At 42.0% G+C, this 24,428-nt stretch overlaps 1 pseudogene; it reads right to left on the reverse strand.

The window, feature by feature from the left end:
- Positions 1–24,428, reverse strand: part of LOC139707795 (abnormal spindle-like microcephaly-associated protein homolog) — a 110,695-nt pseudogene that overhangs the window by 85,395 nt on the left and 872 nt on the right.

The raw sequence follows: 24,428 nt of genomic DNA on the forward strand, positions 1-24,428 counted from the left end.
AGAAAACATAGCACTTATTTCAGAAAATATAACTTATGATCTTTTCTCTGGGAAACAAAATTAGATGTTAAAAAATCTGCAGCACTGACACAATGCCTACCAATATGTATGCCTTCCCATTCAGGAAAATATGCAGCATTCATACCTCAATTACATCAGCATGAGCCTTCTGCAATAAAAAAGTGCATACACACTAAATGTCATATCCTCAAAATAAACTACTATCTGACGCATGCCCTATGAAATGGATGACACATTTAGAGAAATAGTAAACATGCAGAAGTCTCTTTTGAGCATTTCAGGAATTGCAGAATATTCAAAGAAAACATACATATGTATGAATTCATAAAAAATCAGAAACATAAAAAATGTACAAACGTGTCCTTTGCTGTCAAAAACAACGTATTGAAAAGATACTTGAAATTTATATGAAAACCATGGTACACAGACGTATATAAATATTTTTGAAGCCTTAATTGTTAAATAACAGAAAACCAATTAAATTTCTTTGGCTCATCCACAGTATGGAATAGTACTGGAACAATGGAAACCTACTTACGATGTACTATTAAGTGGAAAACTAATATAGAAACAAAAATAGGTTACCATATACTATTAGGATTAGATTGGTTAAATCACATATGCATAAATACAGGAGGAAAACATTAGAATTGGGGAAATTTAGGAGAGCTTGTTATGGCTTGGATATGAGGTGTCCCCCTAAAACAAATGTGTGAGACAATGCAGGAATGATCAGAAGTGAAATTATTAGATTATGAGAAGTATAAGCTAAATCAGTGGATTTACTCACTTAATGGATTAATAATTTGAAAGGACTACTGAACTAAATACTAACTGTAGGCAGTAGGGTGTGGCTGGAGGAAGAAGGTCACTTGGGTCATGACTCTGAAATTTATATTTTGTCCCTAGTGCCACATTACTATCTCCGCTTCCCAGCTGTCATGAGTTTACCAACTTCTCTGCACTAGGCCCTTCTACCATAATGTTCTGCATCATCTCAGGCCCAAAGCCACAGAGTCCACCAACCATAGAGTGAACCTCTGAATCCAGGAACACAAATCAACTTTGGCTCCTCTAAGTTGTTCTTGTCAATGAGATGAGAAACTGAACAACACAGAGAAATTTTTAAGTTTCTGATAATTGTTTTAATTGGCATTTTCTACCTTTACTATTATAACCACTGAGACTTAAATAATAAATATAAAACACAAGATACATCATTGTACCTATTGACATCAGGATCACAAGTTTTAACCATGATTTTACTTCCTAAAACTTTTATCCTTTCAAAATCACGTTTTGATATTTAAATATATGAAAACTCAAATAGATACTTTCTAGTGATATTAGGTCATTTTAAAGATAGGCATATTAGAAATCACATCACACCCTTTCTCTGACAGTTTAGCCAGTCAGACTTCAATTGCTCCCAACTTCCAGAATTATCTGTTGTTTCAGATAAGAACTTTAAAAAAAAAAGAATCAAGAGCCAAATATTGAGTATAAATAACAATTTTTCAATGGACCTTTATTTTATTTGTTTATGTATATGTGGTGCTGAGAATTGAATCCAGTGCTGCACACATGCCAGGCATGAGCTCTACCACTGAGCCACAACCCCAGCCCAAACATAGGTTCCTGACCTTATCACTACCCCAAAATTGAATACTGTCATGTCTCATTAATTTTGTTCTGCTGAAAAGACAGTGAGGAGTTTCTCATTCATTTTTTTTCAAGTACATTGTACACATTTTTCACTTATAGCTCTGGAGTCCTTTTCTTCAATTCAGATAAGATGGACTCATACTTTTCTCCCAGGCCCATCAGGGAAAAAATTATTCTTGCAGTTCCCAAAGCAAAATCTTTCACAGATTTCTGAAATGACAAGTTCACCTGAGGGTGGTAATGTTGAGAGAAGTCACACAGAGTGAAAGAGCTCGACCTCTGTAGCTACATTGATTTCTTTTAAAATTCAGCCAAGGAACTGGAAAACTACAGGATTCAGATGTACAAAAAGCATTTGGAATTACTTGTTCTGAGACACTTTCCTCTGCATACAATGGAGGTAGTGATTCCTACTTCTTAATGTTAAAAAGAAAAAAAATGAGAATGTACATGGAATACCTATTATAGAAACTGACAAGGAAAAGCTTCTCAACTATCTTATGTCTTTACTAACTTGATATACTTAAAACCAATATTATCAGAGAAGGTTGATAAAGCTTCATTTAAAAGCTAATAGACTTTCAGTAAGGCCACATGATATTATCAGAGAAAAATGGCAAGCTTCTTGAATTAATGAAAATGACTTTAGAGCCCAGTGATTATTTCAGCAGTCTCCAGTCAGTTGACATGAGAGTCTTTCTCTGTAAAGTAATGAAAGATGTTTTTATTTCAGTAATTTATGTAATTAATAAATGCCTGCTGTAGAAGTTGAGCAGTAACTACTAAAGGGGTATTTCCTAGAATTCAGAAATCACATGAAGTGGCAATCAGTGGGTAGTTGGAAGAGACTTATCTGTAAGTCAACTTTCTTGTTCTGGTTATAGCCACCAAGACAGTCAAATTTGTAGTTTAGCTTATTTTGCTCAACACTGCAACAAAATGTTTGTTTTTTTTTTTAACTAAACAAAGCCTCCATATCATTAGTGTTTTTCCCTCTTAGAAATGGGATATCTTATCACATGTTCATATTTACTTACTTCATGGTGATTCCAAAAGAAGGATCAACAGAAATAATATTCTGATTTAAAATTTAAGTCCCTGAGACCTTTTTTCAAAGCATCAGAGTATAGACTAACTGCAACCAGGAACAACTCTTTATGACTCTGAATAGCTCATAAACACTTGCAGTGGCCAAGCAAGAAACAGAAAAATGTGGTATTTACATTTTCCACATAATTTATTTGGACATGATTTTAGTTTCCAAGACTAACATCAATAGAACCATTCAAGAGTCAACTTCATTTTTTGACTTAAATATTCTGGAACTCTTTAACCTTTCCAAGTTCCAACTTGTAATGAGTCTTATTAACAAGAAAAGAAGAAAAATGTTGAGATAAACAAAAGAAAACATATATATGATCCTTGAGATTATGTTTCTTATTTCATTCTTGAATTTTCATCATAACTAGCTGAATTCAATGTGCATGATATTGATAAATGACATAAAAAGACAAAAAGGAGGAAATTGTGAATATATGCCAAGAATTTATCATCAGGACTACTGATGTCACTGTAACACATTTAAGGACTCTGTTGCCGAGTTCAATTTATTTACTGCCACTCTCTATATGAACTTTTCCACATGTAAAGGGATATTCAAATGACAATATTCTATTCTATAAATATGCTTTGATGAATAACCAGGTTAATGAGCTCTTCATATAAACTGAGGCATAAAACCATATGACCTATTGCAGAAAACACAGCAATAAAACAAAGAAGATCAGATTTCTTTCTTCTCTATATAATATTAGAAACATTGTTTCCTCCCAGGAAAATGTTGGTCACTCAAAAACTGGCCCCTTCTAGAAGAAAGCAGTGGCAATGCAACAGCAAAGTGGTTCTCAAGATACCACACAACAGAGACCTTATCTGGTCACAATTGAATTCCATTCTTTTCCCGGGCAAACCAAAGATAATATAAATTATGTCAGAATAAAATTTATATTATTTAGTGACCAAGTTGATTATTAAGGATATCACAATCCAATTTAGTCATTGTTTCTATCTATCAGTATCTTCTAGTGCAAAAGACTTAGTGATGCTGACAGAATGACTAAGAGAAACTCATTGATGTATTAAAACTTGTTTCCTCAATGTACAATTATAGATCTTCTTAGGACTCTAGTTTAACAAGAAAACTGCCCCTTGATTACAAAAAAGGATCATGGTATGTATCTCTAAGGAGAAGTCTGTATGTCTCATAATGATAAGGATCATTTTAAAAGAGAAACATGGTGATCCAGAAAGAAGCAAATATAAATATAGACCAGTTGGACTAGCATTAACTGATATCACTCCTGTGAACCAAAATGCACTGGGAACATTTTCAAGTTCTTCAATTGCCGCAGTCTGGCTGGGCACAAACTTCTGGGTATTTCATCTCACAGAAAGCCATTCTCCCAGATCAGAAATCTAACAGTTCTTTCAATCAATCCACATGAAAATAAAAATATTTACCTGGCTGCAGAGATATTTATTCCTCCAGTAATATTATACTTCTTTCTATTGTGGTTAGCAGTGTAGTTAAAGCACTAAACAAACTAGTTTTTGTTCTCATAGAACCCACATAAGAGTCAGAAGAAGAGGAAAATAAATGGAAATATATGTTTAATTAAAAATTATAGCAAATAATATGAATGAAGAGGCCATGAAGTAGAAAGAATGTGTATATTGAGTGGGTGGAAGGCAGCAAAGGCCTCACCGCTTCTACCACAAAGCCTGGGCCAAGAAACTTCTCAGGAACCAAACAGTGATTTTGTTCACTGAAAACTGGCTTTTAGTCACAAGTTTGAGATAATGCATGATATCTCCCATTAAGGCCCAATACTCTTATCCTCTGCACAAAAGCTTGGAAGGTGATGGAAGAGGCTGGGTTTAGGGGAAAGAAGGGAACATTTTTACTTAAAACATAGCAAGGTACTATCTCAGAAAACTATGCTGATTGTCCGTATTTCAGTGTTAAGTGCTTTGACAGATAACCATCTTCAATACATTTAAACTCCAAGAGAAAATTATATGGAGGTAATGTTCCATGGAGTTTCCTACTAGACTATAAAGTCACTGTCTCTGCATGAGAAGCACCCATCTGGTGAGGTAAATTACTTTAAAGTATTTTGTTCTTCAATGCTACCCAAGGCAATAAATATGCACAAGGCACAATATAATTATTAACACAGTATTTCCTAGACTTGAGAGACTATTTGTGCCAGAACAGAACTGCCTATGTCCTCAGATTATCCTCAGATGAAGAATAAGAAGAAATGAGAAGATCAAGAAAGCTACTTCATAGTAAATTAACATTAAGTAGAACAAACATTAAAAGAAAGCTTTCATCTTAGCCTTTAAAATGGGGAGGGGGAAGATGGGAAATTGTTTCTTAGATAGTTGATTTCAAAATACATAGGAATAAATTTTATGCAATTATGTGTATGATGTAGATCTTTAAAATTCTATTTATAGACTTTGTATAGAACTGAGATGATTTCAGTGAATGCTTTGTGCTGAACCATCTCTAAAAAGGAAGAGTAAAACCAGAGTAAAATGCAGGACTCAGTTGTAGGGCACTCACCTAGCATGTGCTCCGAGGAGGCCCTGGGTTCTATCCTCAGCACCACATAAAAATAAATAAATAAAATAAAGGTATTATGTCCAACTACAAAGAAAAAAATAAATATTAAATAAATATTAAAAACAAAAAGAAGGAGCAACACTGCTAGGGGGACGGTGAGAATGAGTGTGAACTTACAGAGCTTCCTGAGAAAATCCAGAGGCGGGAGAACAAGTCAGAAAATCCTAACAATAAACTCAGATATTAAATAATGAGGGTTCAGGCGGGGTTGCAAAGAAGGATAAAATTAGATTTCATGAGAAAAAAATAAGAATTCTGGTAATGGAGTGGTTATACAATGAGATGATAATTCTGACTTTCTGAGCCTGGCAGTGCTAATGAGACAAATCATAATCATCCATCTTTATGTGTGCAACACTAAGCATGTAAACACAGTTTCTTCTTTTTCTCTTGCACTGCCAACTATCATTACTCACCCAGATTATTCCATTCATATTATATAAGTAAGGGGCTGGGGTTGTGCCTCAGTGGTAGAGCACTCACCTAGCACATACAGGGTGCTGGGTTCAATCCTCAGCATCACATAAAAATCCAATAAAGGTATCGTGTCCCACTACAACTAAAACAAAACAACAAATAGCAACAACAAAAGTTTATAAATAAGAATTCTATAACACACACTTTAGATAAGATTTTAACTGCACTTTTGCTGAAGTTACTTTTAATTGGAAAAAATTAATTTAAGAAAGGGTTTTTGCTATTTCACAAGCACACACGCATGCTGCATTCAGAAGCTTCCTAAAAACAAATCAAAGCTAATTTTCTTAAACTGAAGTCTTCATGTTTAAAAATATAAGTTAGCAAAATACTATTTATTTTTGTACTGGGGATAAAACTCAGGGGTACTCAACTGCTGAGCCACATCCTAACCCTATTTTGTATTTTATTCAGAGACAAGGTCTCACTGAGTTGCTTAGTGCCTCACTGCTGCTGAAGCTGGCTTTGAACTCAGTATCCTCCTGTCTCAGCCTCCCTAGCTGCTGGGATTACAGGCATGGGCCACCTTTCTGATTCTTATATTGTACATTTATCATTGCTGTTGTTTTGTGTTTTTCTAGCATTGCAGAATATTCAGCTCACTGTTAAATGGATTAATTAAAGGGAGCAATTCATAAGGTACTTTGAATTTGGAATGTATATCCTGAATTCTTCCATAGTAGTTTTATTTTAATATAAATGGATTCTGATTTTGATAAAATTAAACTTAGTATGTATTGTTTTTCCTCAAATGCGTGATGACAAAAGGGCTCAGCATACTGAGAAGTAAAAAAAAGAATCCTAAGTTATGAAATGCAATGTCCTATTATTTAGCTACTGAAACAACAAAATTCCCCCAGATGTTCTCATATTACCAATGTAAATTTAGTTTCTTCTAACTTCATACTGCAAAGCTCAATTATGTGTATTTTACAGCAATGCTTTATTATCTCCTAAGAGAACTGTATAAAAAAAAGGCAAGCTACTCAAAAGAAATATGGGGATACTAGAGGATAGGAAAGGCAGCAGAATACAACAGACACTAGTATAGCAATATGTAAAACAGTGGATGTGTAACTGATGTGATGCTGCAATCTGTGTACGGGGTAAAAATGGGAGTTCATAACCCACTTGAATCAAAGTGTGAAATATGATTTGTCAAGAACTATGTAATGTTTTGAACAACCAACAATAAAAATTAAAGAAAAAAAAAAAAAAAGAAATATGTCCATCTTGGCAAGACAAAATTTTTCACATTTAAACTTCTAAATATGATGTATCTTAAAATTAACCATTACAATTAATAGGAGACATTTTGTTCTGTTATGTTTCATCAACTTCAATCCAAAAAAATTACTAATTTAATAATAGGGTATATAGTTTTTGGCAATTTTTAATTATGAAAAAATATTATATGTATATATTTACAAATCAACTTTACTGCATGCATTTTCTTGGTTGCAACAGAACTGATTTATTGTTATGGATACAGAAGCCACTTGCTGAGAGCCAGGCTGAATGTATAGTTTGCATAGAAGGAGGAGCAGATTATACATGTCCTGACCTGTGAAACACAGCTGGGGCCTCAGAGATAAGGGTCCTAGAATACAAAGCTCCATTTCAATCCAGATAGACACACACAACATGGAGAGGCCAGATAGATTAAATGAGACACAAATTCTGGCTTCTGCCATCTCTGGAGGAAGAACATAAGTGCTACAAAAGATGACAGATACCAGATAACACATAGATCCCACCCCAGTCTCTTGGCCCCCAGTGTGGTGCCACTACCATAATTTCAACACTATGGAGAAAGGACAAGCCTGTTCAGCACCGTGAAATGCAGTCACTGGGGACGTGCTCAATTCAGCTGATGAGAATAATCAACCATTTCTCTGTGTGCATCTCTCTAGTAAAGAGTAAACATACTAGTAGAAAATGAGAGACTTTCTGCTCCTCACCAACTGTCCTCCACTACCTGTTACAAGCTTTTCATCAACTACCCACTCTCCATGACAGCATTTGCAGGATGCATCGCATCCTTGAAGACGTCTGTCTAACCAAAAGACTCCTCAGACTATGGTCCTCTTTTAAGAACAGTGGTGAGACAGCATTTTAGCCACACCAGTGACCAGAACTGAGTCACAGCACAGAAAAAGCACCTTCTGGCCCAGTATCTCACAGAGTGCAAACAGTGGAGGTTGGGTTGCTGAGGCATAGGCCTGAAAAAGTAAGATTGCAAGAGCAGGGTCCAGTGATGGAAAGGATATAGGACAGTGGCAAAAGCCTGAACAGACATGAAAAGGATGGAACTTGGGAAAACAGAGGAGGAGCTAATGGAGCCAGCTGGCCTTGCTCACAACCCTGAGGCATAAAAGGCATTTTTGTTGCTCATTGTCATGACAAACAGCACTGAGGGCACCCTTGATTATTTGTTTGCTTCTTTGTTTTTAAGAAAAAGAAAGTTTACTAAGATGCAAGGCCCAGTGTAGGACACAACATGTTTAGTGAAATGTTACTGATGACCTATTATAACATACTGAAAATCTTTCTCTGTCCCCCACCTTTCTTGCACACCAGCAGCAGTTAGCCCAGAGCTCACTCACTGATTTGACAGACATTCATGAAACTGTCTGATTTGCCCAGCCCTGGGCCTGGGATTGTGGGATTACAACACATCTCAGAGATGGTATGAGGGGTTATCAGGCAGAATGTATATTATCATGCAGGTAAGAAAATGGGTACAGATAATCAGGGAATGTTAAAACTAGAAGCAACCTCAAAAAAAAAAATCAAACTGCCTAAGCCAGAACTTTTTAATATTTTTCCTAAAAATTGCAAAACATGGATTTTCAAACCTAAAATTTACAAAGAATCCCAATGCATAAAAGCAAATCCAAAGCAACTGTTAAGGCAGAGAGGAGTAACAGTAGGTAGTGGGATAAAGCTCAGAGCCTCCTTCAGGCCCCCAAACTAGGAAGTACCTCTGCTGACCAGAGTTCACAACACACTGTTTGAACATCAGTGACTTTGTAGTCAAAATAGGTGGGGGTGATGGCTAAGACATCTGGGGCTGTGCACAGGATGCATACCCTGAGGTGGGAGAGAGGCTTGCTTTAAAAGGGTGCATTTAATGATGTGTGGGCTAAATTGAAAGAAAGCAAGTATCTAAGAATGTTTCATCACCTGAGTTTGTACATGTGTATTTTGTCACACGCTGAGCATCACTAGTTCACTTGCACAAGTTTAGGTATGCAGGACCTTGTTCCCCAGGCTCGTTATAGGTTTTCAAGGGCTGATGTGACCCCACTGCATTTCACCTTAGAGTAGCTACAGAGACCCATGCCCCATGGATGACACCCAGCCACAGCCCTCAGATGCTGGTCAGGGAGAAGAGAATCCTAGCCAATGAAGACAAACACTGATAATACATTCTGCGCAGACATGGGCTCTGGTGGCTCTGGGCAGGACCAGTTTTCTCCCCCCCCCCCCCAAAAAAAAAGATACACATGTTAGTGGCTCAGGACTACCCTGGAACTTCCTCCTGATGTGATCAGAAGATTTAAAATGAATTTGAACTGAACTGGTGCTGGATGGGCTGTGGCCTTGCCCATTGCTGGGACCTGGAACCCTCTGCTCATCTTGAGTACCAGCAAATCCTCAGCTGCCTGAAATCCTGAAGGCATTTCATCTGTGCATTCTGCCAAAGGGAAGGACCAGCACTGGCCATCATGGCCATCGGCTAGTCCGAAGGCCATGTAAGCATGGACTAGAAGCCCATGAGCACCTTTCCCAGCTGTGGCTGTCCACCACGATCCTGCCCTCTGAACATCTCATGGAGAGGAAGCACTCTTGTTCTTGAAAGAGAAACTATTTTCCTACAATATGACCATCCCTATTATGGTTTTGATGTGAGATGTCCTCCTAAAATCTCATGATAGGCAAGGTAGCAGTGTTCAGAGCTGAAATGATTATAAAACAAGAACCATGACCCTAATCAGTGGATTAATCCATTTGATGGATTTGAAGACTACTTTACTGGATGTTAACTGTAGGCAGATGGGGCTTGGCTGAAGAAGTTAGATGACTGGGGACATGCCCGTAGGGATTATAATTTTGTCCCCCAACCTCCTCCCTCTCTCTCTGCTTCCCGGTTGCCAGGAGCTGAACAGCTATCCTCTGCTATACCCTGCTGCATGATGTTCTGCCTTACTCTTAGGCCCAGAGCAATAGAGCTGGGGCAACCATGGACTGAGACCTGTGAACCCATGAGCCTAAATAAACATTTCCTCCTGTAAATTGTTATTTGGGGGCATTTTTGTCACTGTGATGAATAGAAGATGAACACAGGTCCTTGAAAACAGCCAACTCCTTCATCTGGACTCAGCTTGGAAAGGCTGATGCCTATCCCTCCCTAAGAGGTGACACACCTGGACACACTACCAGTGTTGTGGAAAAGCCCCATTTCTGTCTTCTAAGCCATCTGTAGAACACAGTCATCACGGTGCCTAGGAAGGCTCCAGTTATTCACAGATATTGATCCCTTATAACCTCCTTGCCTCCTTCCAAATGCTCTGAAGCCTTCAATTGTCAAGATAGCCCAGGGAGGCAAACATTCTCTCCCATGCTCCACACCCAAGGATATGGAGGCACAGGAAAGTTAATTAAATCTCCCATGATTACACAGTTAGCAAGAGGGTCAGCCAAGATGTGAGTTCCAGGGATGCTTTTCTAAGCCATTCTGAGGACTGGCCTCGAGTAGACAGGACACACTGTTCCCACTGCTGCCTGAAGATGCTCATCCTGGGTCCTGGCCTCCACGGATATAGGGAAGCCTGTGGCAAATTGCAGGGACCTGAGTGAGCATAGAAGCTCCTGAAAAGCATTGGTGAGGACATGAAGTGATGAGAAACCACCTAGTCCATGGAGCATGTGGGTGATGCACTGTGAAGAGCACTTTGTCTAATGGAATTGAAGTTATGGAAATTCCGGGTCCCAGCAATGCCCTCTTGGTGTATCCTCAGTAGAAATGCCATGGGACACATGCTCAAGGTCTCCAACACAGTACCGTGGCATGGGGAAGAGTCCCTTACAGCAGACAGATAAGCACCTTTCCATGTCTACCCAAAGGCACACTATCCACCATGATTGACAGGATGAAGCCACATCCAGCAAAATCAGACATGGATGAATGTACTGAAGTCTGAATCAGGTAAAACTCAAGATGTGACATTAGTGAGCAGCGTTGGGCAGTGTGGAAACAGAGGAACCAGGAAGCCACTGCCTGAGTCAGCAAGTGATGACTTTAGAGGCTGTGGTCAGGCAAGGGGACAGAAGACTTCTGGGAGTGCCTGCATCCTAATGTGGCATGTGAGTGTACACTTCAACTGCCTGATAATGATCATAAAGGCATGTGCTCTTTCGGGATGTGTCCTCTATTGCACAATTTTAATAAATTACAGAATATTAAGGGTTCCAACAACATGAGTAGCAGTGCCCTAGCCCTCCTAGTGGGATCCCTAATTTCCCTCCAACTATCCATAAGACCCCCTCTATGCCCAAGTGACTCTGGGTCTCTTTGTCCACAACTTCAAGTTTGCCTCTTCAGATCTGCTTCTCCATAAGACACCAGCTCTCCACCTGACCCCAGCTTTATCTTCAAAATCTGCATGTGTAAAACTGGCTTTGAACTTCTGCTTCAGCCTCCATATGACAAGACGACAGGCTCAAGCATACTATTCTGAACATACAAGACTCCTATCATCTTTGTCTTCATTCCAGAATCAACAGCAAGTCTGATGGACCAAGCTCTTCCTAAACGTCCTACCTTTCCTTAAACTCCTAGGATTCCTTTACTGTCCACCTGTTCATATGGCTGTTTTACTGACAGACTGAGCCCCAACAAACCTGTGGGATTCTGCACACAATTATAGGATCTGACACGTATAGCTGATTCTCTGGGGGCTTTCTGTGTACAGTAATGATCTGTTGATTCTCTGTCCACATCCCTATTCTTTCAGTCCCACCAAACATCCAATTATTTGTTGTGTACTGCCCTTTGACACATCCCCATCACAACCCTGAATGTCACTTGGTGCCTCTTTCTGTGTATCAGTGACATGCTTGTGTCTTGTTTCACATCTCCATCTAAAGGTTCTGAGTTGCCCACACTACAGTCAATCACTCTGATGTCATCTGATGAGAGAGCTCATGGAGGGGGAAGGACCAGCAGCTGAGGTCTTCCTCTGGGCTACTGAGACACTTCTGAATACAGAGGTGCTCCTGGCAATCTTTCAGAGTAGGCAGAATCTGGAATTTGGCTACAGAATCAGTCGGTCCTGGGGAAGAACTAGTCTTCAGTACACTCCCAGTGCTCTGAGTGTTGCTCCGAGGCATAACGCTACTTGGGTCCTCAGCATGATCTGATGGAATGGCACAGTTTTGCATCCCATTTTTTCATATCAAACATCTAAACACAGTGAAATAACTCAACCAAGATGACCCAGATAGGAAATGACAGAAGCAGGATTCTAGCCAAGGGAATTTGCAAGTCCCCATCCCAGAATTAGAAGTTGCTTATTATGTTGGCAAAAAGGAGGAGAAAGCCTGGTATCTCTGCCTTCCTTTTTTATTTGTCTTCAGACACCTGCTCAGCTCTGCATAAAGGTGTGTTCTCCTTTAAGGAGTGCTCTTCTAAAACCTGGTAGCACAAAGTTTATTAGTCCTGATTTACCTAGTCTTGAAGAGGGACAAGATGATGAGATGAGAATACCTAAGGGATTTCCAAAGTTTTCAGGGACATTCAGTGTCAGCCTTCACATCATCCTGTTCCACAACCCTGGAGTGGCCTAGAAGTTTCAAGTCATTGCCATGCACCTCCCAAGTACAGCAGAACCTTGCAACACCCGGTGACAAGGCTGGCCCCACCAAGCAGGTGCACGTGTCCAGTCAGAACCAAATTGCCCCCTTCTGGACCTACAGTCTAAAAGACAAGAAGTCCCTCCTAGAGCACCAGGGAGATGACAATGACCTGATCAGTTTATTCAGGGCTGCATCCTTGTTCAGCCCTCTTGCTCTGACCCAATCCCTGCTCTATTTAACCTGAGAGCATATGAGAGCATCCCATGGACAGGACCGAGACCCTGCAGCTCACTTTGGTTTCCTGACATGGCCAAGGTGAGAAAGCGCCTTCCTTGTTTTCTCCATTACTTTCCAGTTTGGTTTTGGGTTGAGTGGTTGGACCTGATTTGCTGGGACCCCAGGGTCAGATCTCTGGCTGCAAATTGCAGCAATATTCCCAGATTCTGGCTGCTAGCCACCCCAACTACTGTTACATGGAGGGTTGCATGTGCAGGTGCTCCTGTAGGTCTCAGCACAGCCTGTTTGGCACTCTCCTGATATTAACCCTGTGGCTGCTGGGAGTTTGCAGTCCATCCCACAAACCTCTTCACTCTGTTCTAGTGGCCATGTTATTCTCTGTTCCTTGGAACAGCCCACCCTACCGGCAAAGACCGACCTCCCCATTTTCCAGGACCCTACTTATAATGCATTAGCCTGTGAAACCACAGAGCAAGTTCATCTTGTAATGTCTGCATCCTTCAATGATTGCAATAGGAATGTCAGTGCCCTGCAGTGAAAGAGGTTGTTGGACAGGAAGGCTCTGGTTGTTTCTGTAGTGCTCAGCTTAACAGCTGGTGGGAGAACAGATTGCAAACAGGTTTTGGGGATATGGGTGCAGAGGTGACTGGTCCCCCTGGACTGGTTTTTGAGTGGTTCTGACTTCCTGGCGATAACACCTTGAAGAACTGGGAGCCATCCCAGATCTCACTCCAGGAGCACCCACAGTGTCAGTCCCATGATAACTCAAGTAACCCAGATCTTCACCTAGAGAAGATCAGTACTGAAGTATGGACAGCACCCATTTGGTCAGTTGGACCAATCAGTTTTGAAGACATTCCACTGTAGAATCTCAGAGCAGGAAAAGAATTTGGAGAAAAACTGCTTCAATTCACATCTTTACAGTCAAGAAAAAGGCTCAAGCAGTGACATGTCTTGCCAGGGATGGCACAGGGGCCCCTACAATTGAGAAGGTTAGTGTCCTCTCTTGGGAGATCCTCTGAAGCAAGAGGTGTTTAACACCTCCAAGTGCCCCCACATTGATATCTCTGGCATGAAACTCTTATGAACTCTGACTCATCCCCAACTGCCCAGATAAATCAAAATGCAACCTGTCCAAGTAAAAACCTCCATGCCTTCACGGTAGCCTTAATGATGGTTGCCCACACAACAAAGACTGAATCCTGACCCAAAAAGTATCCGGAGTTGCCTCTCAAAGGGGATTAGGTCCCACGGATATGTCTTTATGAGTGAAATTAGCTTAGCATTCTTATCAAAGAGGCCCAGGATCTCATTTACCTGCAGGGATGCATGCAGAATGCCTCTCTGTGAGCCAGGAAGGGCAAGGCATAAAATCTACTGGCACCTTGATCTCAGACTGTCCAGCCTCCAGGATGGTGAGAAATGACTTTACGTCATGTATAAGCCACTTGGTCTATGGTATTTGGTTCTAGCAGCCGGCACAGATGGAGACAAACTCCCTCTAAACCTGCTGGTCCTGGAGCATCTCAGGAAATGGCAAGATCATGGTTCCAGTTCTCAGGACCTAAGCTGGGAGTCATCTTTGTCATGTCACTTTCACCAGTCCATCTGGACAATCAACCCCATCTCTGGAACAACCCAAGCCTGGCCCAAGCTTTCCTCCACTGTCCCCACTGGATCTCAGCTCCATTTCTCCCAGCCTCTTACCTCTTGCCCTTCAGGCCATTAACAACTCCCAGCCTCTTCTGCTCAAGAGAGCACTCTGAATGATGTCCGCCAGCTTGGAGCAGGCCCTATGAGTCCTCTGCTCCAAGCCCTCTGTTGATTATTCACCTTATTCTCAGTGACAAGAAGGGAAACTAGCAAGACCAAAAGGAGATCTGGCTCCAATGCCAAACTGATCCCTGGTTCTAGAAAAATAGGCAAATCGGTGACTCATTTTCCCCACATCTGATCCTGCTTTAAAGACACTAAAAGTGGATATTTTAAGAGAGAGGAGTTAGTAGAGCAGAGGTCATCCCAGGCCTCCTCCCCACCCTTGAACTCTGACTCACCATGAAGTCTGTGCTTCCTGATCCACAGTACTAGCCCTGCACCCCACACCTCCATGCCCTTCTCCTCCTGCTTGCACAGGCTCTATACCTCCTGCAGGCCACTCTGCTGATGCACAGGTTATCTTAGATAGTGTGGTGACAGCTGCATTGGAACATTGAAAATGCAAAGGAGAAAACAAAGGCACAGAAGAGGACAAAGAAAATCTCCTGTGAGGGGTGGGCAGTGGCTGTACAATTACAAGGGAGGTGGTTTATTTTCCTGGCAGGGCTTGGAAGTGCAGAAACACAGCCAGGCCTTGAACTCACCAACTCCTAACAGCAATATCTGAAAACGTGGAGAACAATTAGTCTCTGTTTACCAAGGATCCCTGATCACTGCTGGATTCCTCTTCTGTGACATAATCCACAGCCTTGGATGAGGATTCTGCCTGCTTCCTCACAGGCTGTAGCCTCTGTCCCATAACCCAGATCTTGACATTCACTGTCACATACCCCCTGGAAGATTCTAACAAAGTTATCTTTTTCTTTACCCACCCCCAGTACAGCTCCTCCTCCAGCTTCCCATACCTGTTCAGGCTCCATGGCCAGGTGTGTTGCCACCTCAGAAAGCCCAGTTGTCTCTGGCACTGTGATGGGGATGCTTTGGGCTGCAAGCACCACATTCCAAACTAAGTAAGTTCTGAGAATGCCAAGAAGTTTAGAACAAAACCTGGAAGGATGACACCAGGCATCACCTTTCCCAGGTTTGCCAAGAACAAAGGGAAAATGGCCATTTAGGGAGCAGCCTCCTTATACTCCTAGTGTGACAACATATAAGACCATTCCCAGGACCCCATTGGCCAGAGTGAGGTCATGGGCAGCCCTCAAAAAAAGGAAGCCCTGAGGCCTCTGACCAAGTGACTGGGAGAGCCAGGACTGGTTTTGACTGCTCCCCATTCCTTTTCATTTTCCCTAGAAAAACCATGCAGCAGGCAGAGAAGTGGACAAGGTTCAGAGGCAGACCTTAGCTTTCCCACTCGCTCCCTTCTCTGCCAGCTTCCTGTCTGCACTGCAGCCTCCCCCTTTCCTCCCCAAAGGTGCACCTCTGGAACTGCCTCTTCCTAGGTCTGTCTCCCCAACGACTGACAGAGGCTGATCCCTTGAGCATGATGCTCAGCTGAGCACTCCAGCATCCAAATTTCCTGGTGGCTCTCTTATCCACTCTGTGAGTTGGTTTTCCATCACTGTCACCAAATACCCAACAAACTCCCTAGAGGAGGAAAAGCTTGTTTCAGCTCATGGATTCAGTGCTTCAGTCCATGCCTGGCTGACTCCATCACTCTGGGCCTGAGGTGAGGCAGAAAATCATGGTAGAAAGTGGAGAAATGCTTCTCAGCTCATGGCCACCAGGAGACACAGGGAGAGAGAGAGCTTCAGTGGACAGGGACAAAACATCAACAAAAAGGGACATGCCCAATGACCTGCTTATATCCTTCTCACCTATAATTATCACCATTGAACCCCTTGAAATTATTAACCCACCAAATTAATTAATCCTATGATCATGTTACAGCTCTCAGGGTATAATCATTTCACCTCTGAACATTTCTGTATTGTTCCACACACCTCCTATCTAAACAGAATGTACCTTTAGGAATAAACCTACTCTCACTGAAACTCAAGGCCTTTGGCAATATGGCCATTGATCAAAATAAAATGAGTGCAGTTATCATCTAGACCCGGAGAGGAACTGAAAAAGGGATATGACCTTCCTGACAAACAATAGGGGGCTCATCCATGATCTCCCCAAGTCAACACAAGCACAGCTAATAGGATGAAAACCTCAGGCAGGACCACATGGTTGTCATATCGAAAACTAGGTGGAGACTGACTCTGAGGCCACAGAAATCATCAAGTCCAACCTTTTTCTAACATGAGTGACAGCTACCTCTTCACCAACATGGACTGTGACTTTCCAGTAATCTTCCCACCTCTGAGACAACATAGTTAAGATGCTCAATCACCAAGCTTCCTCCCTTCTTGACCCTGTCCTGACTCACATCTTGGAGTCATTGAATAGAAGACAGAATCCTCTAAGGGTCACTGCTCCATGCTTCTTTCTGAGCTGCTTCTGTGTGGCTGTGGAGCCACCAGAAATCTAGGTAAACTGACTGTGACCACAGGTGACAGCCTGGTGAGCTTCAATTGGTGGACATCAGCATCATGATCTTGTTTCTAAGGTTACTTCCCTCAGGTCCCAATATCTACTTTAAAATTCAGAACTTTTTTCAGCATCACAGGTCACTCTGAATGGGTCTCTACATCCAGCTGCCATTTTGCAAGAGACATGGAGGAAAGAGAAAGAAAGGTGTGGACTATATTCTAAATATGAATTAGCAGAATCCAGATGTGAGGACCTCCAAGGGTCACAGGACCTGCCACTGTAACAAAGACAGTCCAAGGAAAAGACACACCTGGAGGGGAACCTGCAAACAAGGACCCGCACCAAGACATACCAAGTGGTGCATGGGATGTCTTAGTCTTTCAGCATGTGGGCCGTGGGGCTGGTGACTTCTGGAGGGAGGAGGAACTAGGTCTAGGATGCAGCCATGCGGGATGCTGGCAAAGTAATGTTCCTGACTTGGTTCTAGGGTGTTTCACCCAATTTTTCCCTAAGTTACACCTTTTTCCTGTGGTCCCCTCCCCTGTTTGTACTTCCATAGCCTTCCATTACTGGGACAAATATCTGAGGTAATCAGCTTAGAAAGAAAGGTATATTCTAGCTGACTGTTTGCAGGCTTCAGTTCATGGTTGGCTGCCCTGTTGTTCTTGGACCTGGGGTGAACCACATAGCACCCTGACAGTGCATGGTGGCAAGTGACTCACTTTATGATGGCTGGGAAGCACAGAGTGGGAATAAGAGGCCAAGGCTCCTCAGCCCCTGAAATCAGGCACCTAACAGAAAACCCTTCACTACCCTTCCCCCAAAAGGTCCGGCCTCCTCCCAATAGCACCTGTGGCTGTGACCAAAGCTTTCCCACCCGTGCCCGTAGGGGTCATTCCAGATTCAAACTTTAGTAGTGGCAGTGCTTCATTTAAAAAGGAAAGGATTGGAAGTATACCCTCCATGGTCTTTTCCTACAGATAGAAGTCTACAGGTGGGAGAAGCCAGGAGCCCACCTGGGGTCATCCCAGCAACCAGGAGAGAAAGCTGAAAGCTCTGGACAATTAACACACAGGCTATAAAATTCCCATAATGGGACAGGGCCCATTCAGCTAATGGTGGCCAGTGAGTATGTGAAGCAGGAGATGAACTGATTGGGGGGAAGTCAGCACCATAGGGATGTGTCATCTATGTGACCTGGAGACTTGGACTTGGCCTGCTGACTAGGAAGCACTAGCTCTCATGGTTATAGAAGAGGCTTCAAGGGTCTCCAAACCTGTATTGAGCAAGCACAGGACTGTGTGTCTGACCTAGAGACAGGCAACCCACAGGCATTCCTGAAGTTCACAGACTTCAGATATGAACTGTGTTAAATGTCTGTTTATACTATAGAAAAACTAACAACTTTACATTACTCAGACTTCCCAGACAAAAACAAGGTGATGCCTGATGAATCTTCTGTGAATTTCCTCAGTAATATTACAGTCCTCAGCACTGCAGTTAACAGACATACTGTCTTCTAAGTTTCACAGTAACATTGAGGTAGATATGGATGCTATAATTATTCTACTAACTTCATTAAGTTCCATGGAAGCATGGACTTGGCCTATTCACTCTGTACTCCACACGTAGTATAGTGCCTAGCACACAGAAGTTAATCAAGCAAAGTGATTAAAGGACCCAAAGAAATTTTCAGACACAATTAAAAGTTCAGAAAATCCAGCAAAGTACCCCAGGCTATGTGGTGGCCAAGTGTGCCTGAACCCAGACCTCAGCACCAACATGCAGAGTAGACTCAACTCTGAGACACCCTTAACACCAAAATGCAAAGAGTAACCTCAGCTTCACCACCAGGTGTGCAGGAGATAGTGGATAGGTCGACAGACACCAGTGATCAGACAGCTGTCAGGTCCATGGTGAGCTGGGATTCGTTTTCATAGTTTTAACGAATTTGTGCTTGGTCATAAATTTTAATGCAATTCATATGAAAATCCCAAAGACAATTCTTCACAGAACTAGAAAAAAACAATCATGATATTCATGTAGAAAAATAAGAGACACAGAATACCCAAAGCAATCTTTAGCAAGAAGAGTGAAGTAAGACACATCATAATAGTATGGCTTAAACTGTACTACAGAGCCACAGTAACAAAAACAGCATTGTATAGTCATCAAAATGACACATAGACCAATGAATGGCACAGAATCGAAGACACAGAGACAAATTCACAAAAACACAGTTATCTCATACTAGACAAAGGCACCAAAAACATTCATGAACGAAAAAAAAAAAAAAAAAAGCCTATTCAACAAATGGTGCAGGGTGAAAATTGGAAAGCCACATAAAATAAAATGAAAGTAAAGCCCTCTCTCTCACCCTGCAGAACACTCAACTGAAAATGGATCAAAACTTAGGAACTAGAACAGAGACCCTGTGCTTCATAGAAGAAAAAGTAGGGCCAAATCTTCACTATGTCAGCCTAAGATCAGACTTCCTTAAGGTGACTCCTATATTCCAAGAAGTAAATTCAAGAATCAATAACAAGATGGATTCAAATTAAAAAGCATCTTCTCAGCAAAGGAAACATTCAATAATATGAAAAGAGAGCCTACGGAATGGAAGAAAATCTTCACCACATGCACCTCAGAGCATTAATCTCCAGATTATATGCAGAACTCAAAGAAATAACACCAAAAAGAACAAATAACCAAATGAATAAATGGGCTAAGGAACTGAAGAGACACTTCACAGAAGAAGCAAAAAATACATGAAAAAATGTTCAAAGTTTAGGCATTAGAGGAAAGCAAATCAAAAGTACTCCAAGATTTCATCTCACCCCAGTCAAAAACATGATTATCCAGAATGCAATCATCAAGTAACAATATGTTGGCGAGGATGTGGGGAAAGGGTGCATGCACGCATTGCTTCTGGGACTGCAAATTGGTGCAACCATTATGAAAAGCAGTATGGAAGTTCCTCAGAAAACGTCAAATGGACCTTACATTTGACACAGCTATTCGTTTCCTCATTTTATAACCAAAGAATTTAAAATCAGCATATTACAATGACACAGCCACATTATGTTTACAGCAGCTCAACTCATAACAGCTGAACTACGGAGCTAACCTAAGTGTCTTTCGACAGATAAATGAATAAAGAAAATGTGGTGTGTATGAGCATATATATACATATGTGTGTATTTGGGTACATATATGTATATGTATATATATATATACACATATGTATATACATATATATATATATACATATATATACATACACAAAAAAAATCCAATTATATATATATGATGAAATACAACTCAGCCTTTAAGAAGAATGAAATCATGACATTTGCTGGTAAATGGATGGAGTTGATCATGCTAAGTGATAATCCAATTCCAAAAAACCAAAGGTTACAAGTTTTCCCTGATATGCTTATGCTAGTCACAGAAGGGGGCAGGGGCAGGTAGGGAAGAATATAGTTGCTTAGATTGCATTGAGGAGTGAAGAGAGAGGAAGGGGTATAGTGGGTAGAATGGATAGTAGAATGAATCAGACATTATCATCCAAACTACATATACAAATACATGACTGGTGTAATGCTATTTCTTGCACAACCAGAAGCATGAGGGATCATCCTACATTTATGTATGATATGTCAAAGTGCATTCTATTGTCATGTAGAATTAGAACAAAATTTTTTAAAGTAGATTAAAAAACATATCAATTTGCAGAAAACAACATGACTACAATATCTGCCCATAAATGGATCCACCTGGACACAATCATGATAACTGAAGCTAAGCCAGTTTACAAAACACAAAGGACAAATATTTTATCTGATATGTGGAAGCTAACCCACAACAGGAGGGATGATAGGAACAGAAGTGCAGTAGATTAGACAATGGGGAATGGAGGGAAAGGAGGGGGCATAAACAAAGGAAAGACAGTGGAAAGACTCTGATGAAGCTTTCCCATGTATATATGTGTAAACAAAACAGTGAATCCCACCACCATATACATCCTAAGAATGCAACTCTAAACAGATAAGGTCTAATTATACAAATATGGACTATATCAAAATGAATTTTATGGGCCAGGGTTGTGGCTCAGAGGCAGAGCACTTACCTAGCATGTGTGAGGCACTGGGTTTAATTCTCAGTACCAAATATAAATAAAATAATATAGAGGTTCGTTTACAACTTAAAAAATTTTAAAAAATGGATTTTATAACTAAAAATGACCAATAAATAAAACTAATGAAATGAAACATTTCCTAGGTTCCTTTAAACATTTTGATAGCACTGAAATCCACTTCGAATGAATGGAAAGAAAAAGGGCTTTTAAGAGTGGGTTTACTCTCTCACATTTTTCTGCCAAATGGTGACACAACTATTGGGACAGACTTTTCTGGCTTCTAACCTCCAGAACTGTGGGAAATAATTTTCTATTCTTTATGAATCTCATAATTTTACTGATAGAAATTAAAATTTAAAAATTGCAATATTTATATATTTACATATAATATATGAATATATAATATATATTATAATATATAATAGACATGATATATAATAGATATTATATATTTGCAAATATAATATATTTATATATATATTATATATATTTAAATATATATTTATATATCTTGCATATAACAATACCTTTGAAACCGGAGTTCGAAGATGAAAATCCATGGCTTCTGCTGGTAGGTAGGATCTGTGCGCACGGGGTGAGGAAGCCTCTGCAGCAGAGAGGAGTCCTAGCTCCTCATGGCGGGCCATTCCATTCAGTGATACAACAGACCCCAGGAGATTCTCAACCATCTCTTCTTCTTTCGCAGTCTCTTGGAAATGGAAGAATCATCTCCGGACACCAAACCAAGCTGCAACTTCCGTGGAACTCAGGCGGAACTCAAGCAAACATCCAGCGAACCAATCTTGAAGGTCTGGGCAGCTTCTCTTCTCCAAAATGGCCTCCGAGGGTTTATATAGCACTTGGTCCAATGCTATTGGTCCAAACTTATGCTAATTAGGACTTGAAAGAAGTACCAATGCTATTGGCCCAAAGTTATGCTAATTGGGTTGGACACATATGAACGCCATTGGTCAGTCTTTTTTGAAATATTCATAGTAGATTCATTCATAAATGCAGCCCCGAATTCCCACACTGGCAATGAATGGATGGGCTGGGAAGCAGCTTAATGGGAAAGCGGCAAAGCCCTTGCCTCCCATTCCCCAAGCTGTGCATTCGATCCCTGTTCTGAAAAGAAAAAGAAAAAAAAAATTACTGGTAAATTTTTGCTGGCAAAAAGGAAATAAACAAATTTTACAAACACATAAATCCTTATTCAAAAACATACCTGCTCTGCATTCTGCAGGATCTGTCAAGTGACCCCCTATCCCTTACCTCTTCAAAACAATTTTTCCCTGAAGTTGAGAGTCATGGACGATGTCTTAGTCATCTCTCTTCTGCACCTATGCCAGAGGTGATGTGGATGTGTGGAATGTAATCCAGCTGAGGATCACGGCCTCATTTGGGGCCAGCTTAGGAAGCATTGCTAGTGATATCACATAATAGATACTTGTTAAAATTCAAATGCATGCATGAACAATTGCTATAGAACCAAAAGATGGTATGATTAAAGGTCAAGAAGCAGCAAATAGGGTTGGGGTTGTGACTCAGTGATAGAGCTCTTGTCTTGCACGTGTGAGGCATTGGCTTTGATTCTCAGTACCAAATACAAACAAATGAATAAAATAAAGGTCCAGAGAAACCTGCCCAAGCTTAGGCCCTTCGCAGATGCACTGGAGCCAGGGCTCACTGTAGCCCAGTTTCATCCCACCAACAGCAAGATTCTCAGGCCCAGCCCAAGAATGCTTCCACTCACTTGCAGACACTTGCCAGAGCTCATATACAGTCCAGATCTTCCCCCACCGACCTGCTCGGGAGGCCAGACACAGGGTAGGCCCATGTCCACCCCTCAACTGGGAGACCTGCACTGAGCTCTGGTCCGTCCCAGGACCACCTGTGCACACCAGCAGACACCCACTGGAGCTCAGGCTCTGCCCAGATCAGCCTCGTGAATGTGCATGGAGCCCGGGAAACGGTAGGTCCAGGTTCATGCCAACGCTGGCCAACCCTCACCAGAGCTGAGACTCAGACCAGGCCTGCCTCTGCCCACCGGCAGACCACTTCAGGAGCTCTGATCCAGTCCAGAGCCACCCTAACGACTTGAGCCGGAGAAGTGGCCCAGGGTAGCCCGAGTCCATCCACTCACCCTGAGACTGTCCCCAGAGCTCAGGTTCTGCCCAGGACTGACTCCACCCTCCAGCAGCACCCTCCAGAGCTCAGGTTTGGACCAGGACAGACTGCCTACCAACAGACACTCCCTGGTGGCCAATCGCGGTCCATTTCAGCCTCAATGACCTGAGTGGCAGCTGAATCCCAGAGTAGGCCCTGCTGCTTCCCGCCACCAGCTGACCCCTGCTCTATCTCAGCATTCAACCAGAGAAGCCTTGCAGATGTGCACAGGAGCCTGGGCACAGGGTAGCCCTGGGAACATATGGCCACCACCAGACCCCCACCTGAGTTCAGGCTGAGCCAAGGACCAACTCGGCCCACAATCAGACCCCTGCCAGAGCTCATACATGGCCCAAATTGGCCTCAATGACCTGCATTGGAACCCGGGCAAGGGGAGGTCCAGATCCATCCTGCCACCTGCAGAACCCCACCAGAGCTCCAGCTCTTCCCACATCCAACTCAAAGACCTGGCAGGAGACAAAGCTCAAGTCCAGGATAGCCCAAGTCCATTCAGTCACCAGGAGACTGCCACCAGAGCTAAGGTTCCACCCATGACTGACTCTGCCCACTGGTAGACAGTCCCTGAAGTTCAGTCCCAGCCCAGATAATCCTTGCTGACAGGCACGGGAGCCTGGCCCAAGGTAGGACTGGGACCAACTGCCACAAGCAGGCCCAGAGCAGAGCTCAGGCCAGACACAGCACCACGTCCACCCACAGGCAGAACCCGGCTCAAGCTCATATGAGGCCCCGAACCATCGTGTTGACCAGCTCAGGAGCTCTGGAAAAGGTAGGCGCTGTTCCATCCAGCCACGACCTACACCCCCCCACACACACACCCAGTAGATCTCAGGCTCTGACCAGATAAGCCTTGCAGTTGTGCATAGGAGCCTGAGCACAGGGTAGCCCTGGAAACATATGGCCACCACCAGACCTCCACCCAAGCTCAGGCTTGACCCACGACTGACTTCACCAACA

This window comes from Marmota flaviventris, chromosome 12 (assembly GCF_047511675.1).
Source record: "Marmota flaviventris isolate mMarFla1 chromosome 12, mMarFla1.hap1, whole genome shotgun sequence".
Taxonomy (NCBI): Eukaryota; Metazoa; Chordata; class Mammalia; order Rodentia; family Sciuridae; genus Marmota; species Marmota flaviventris.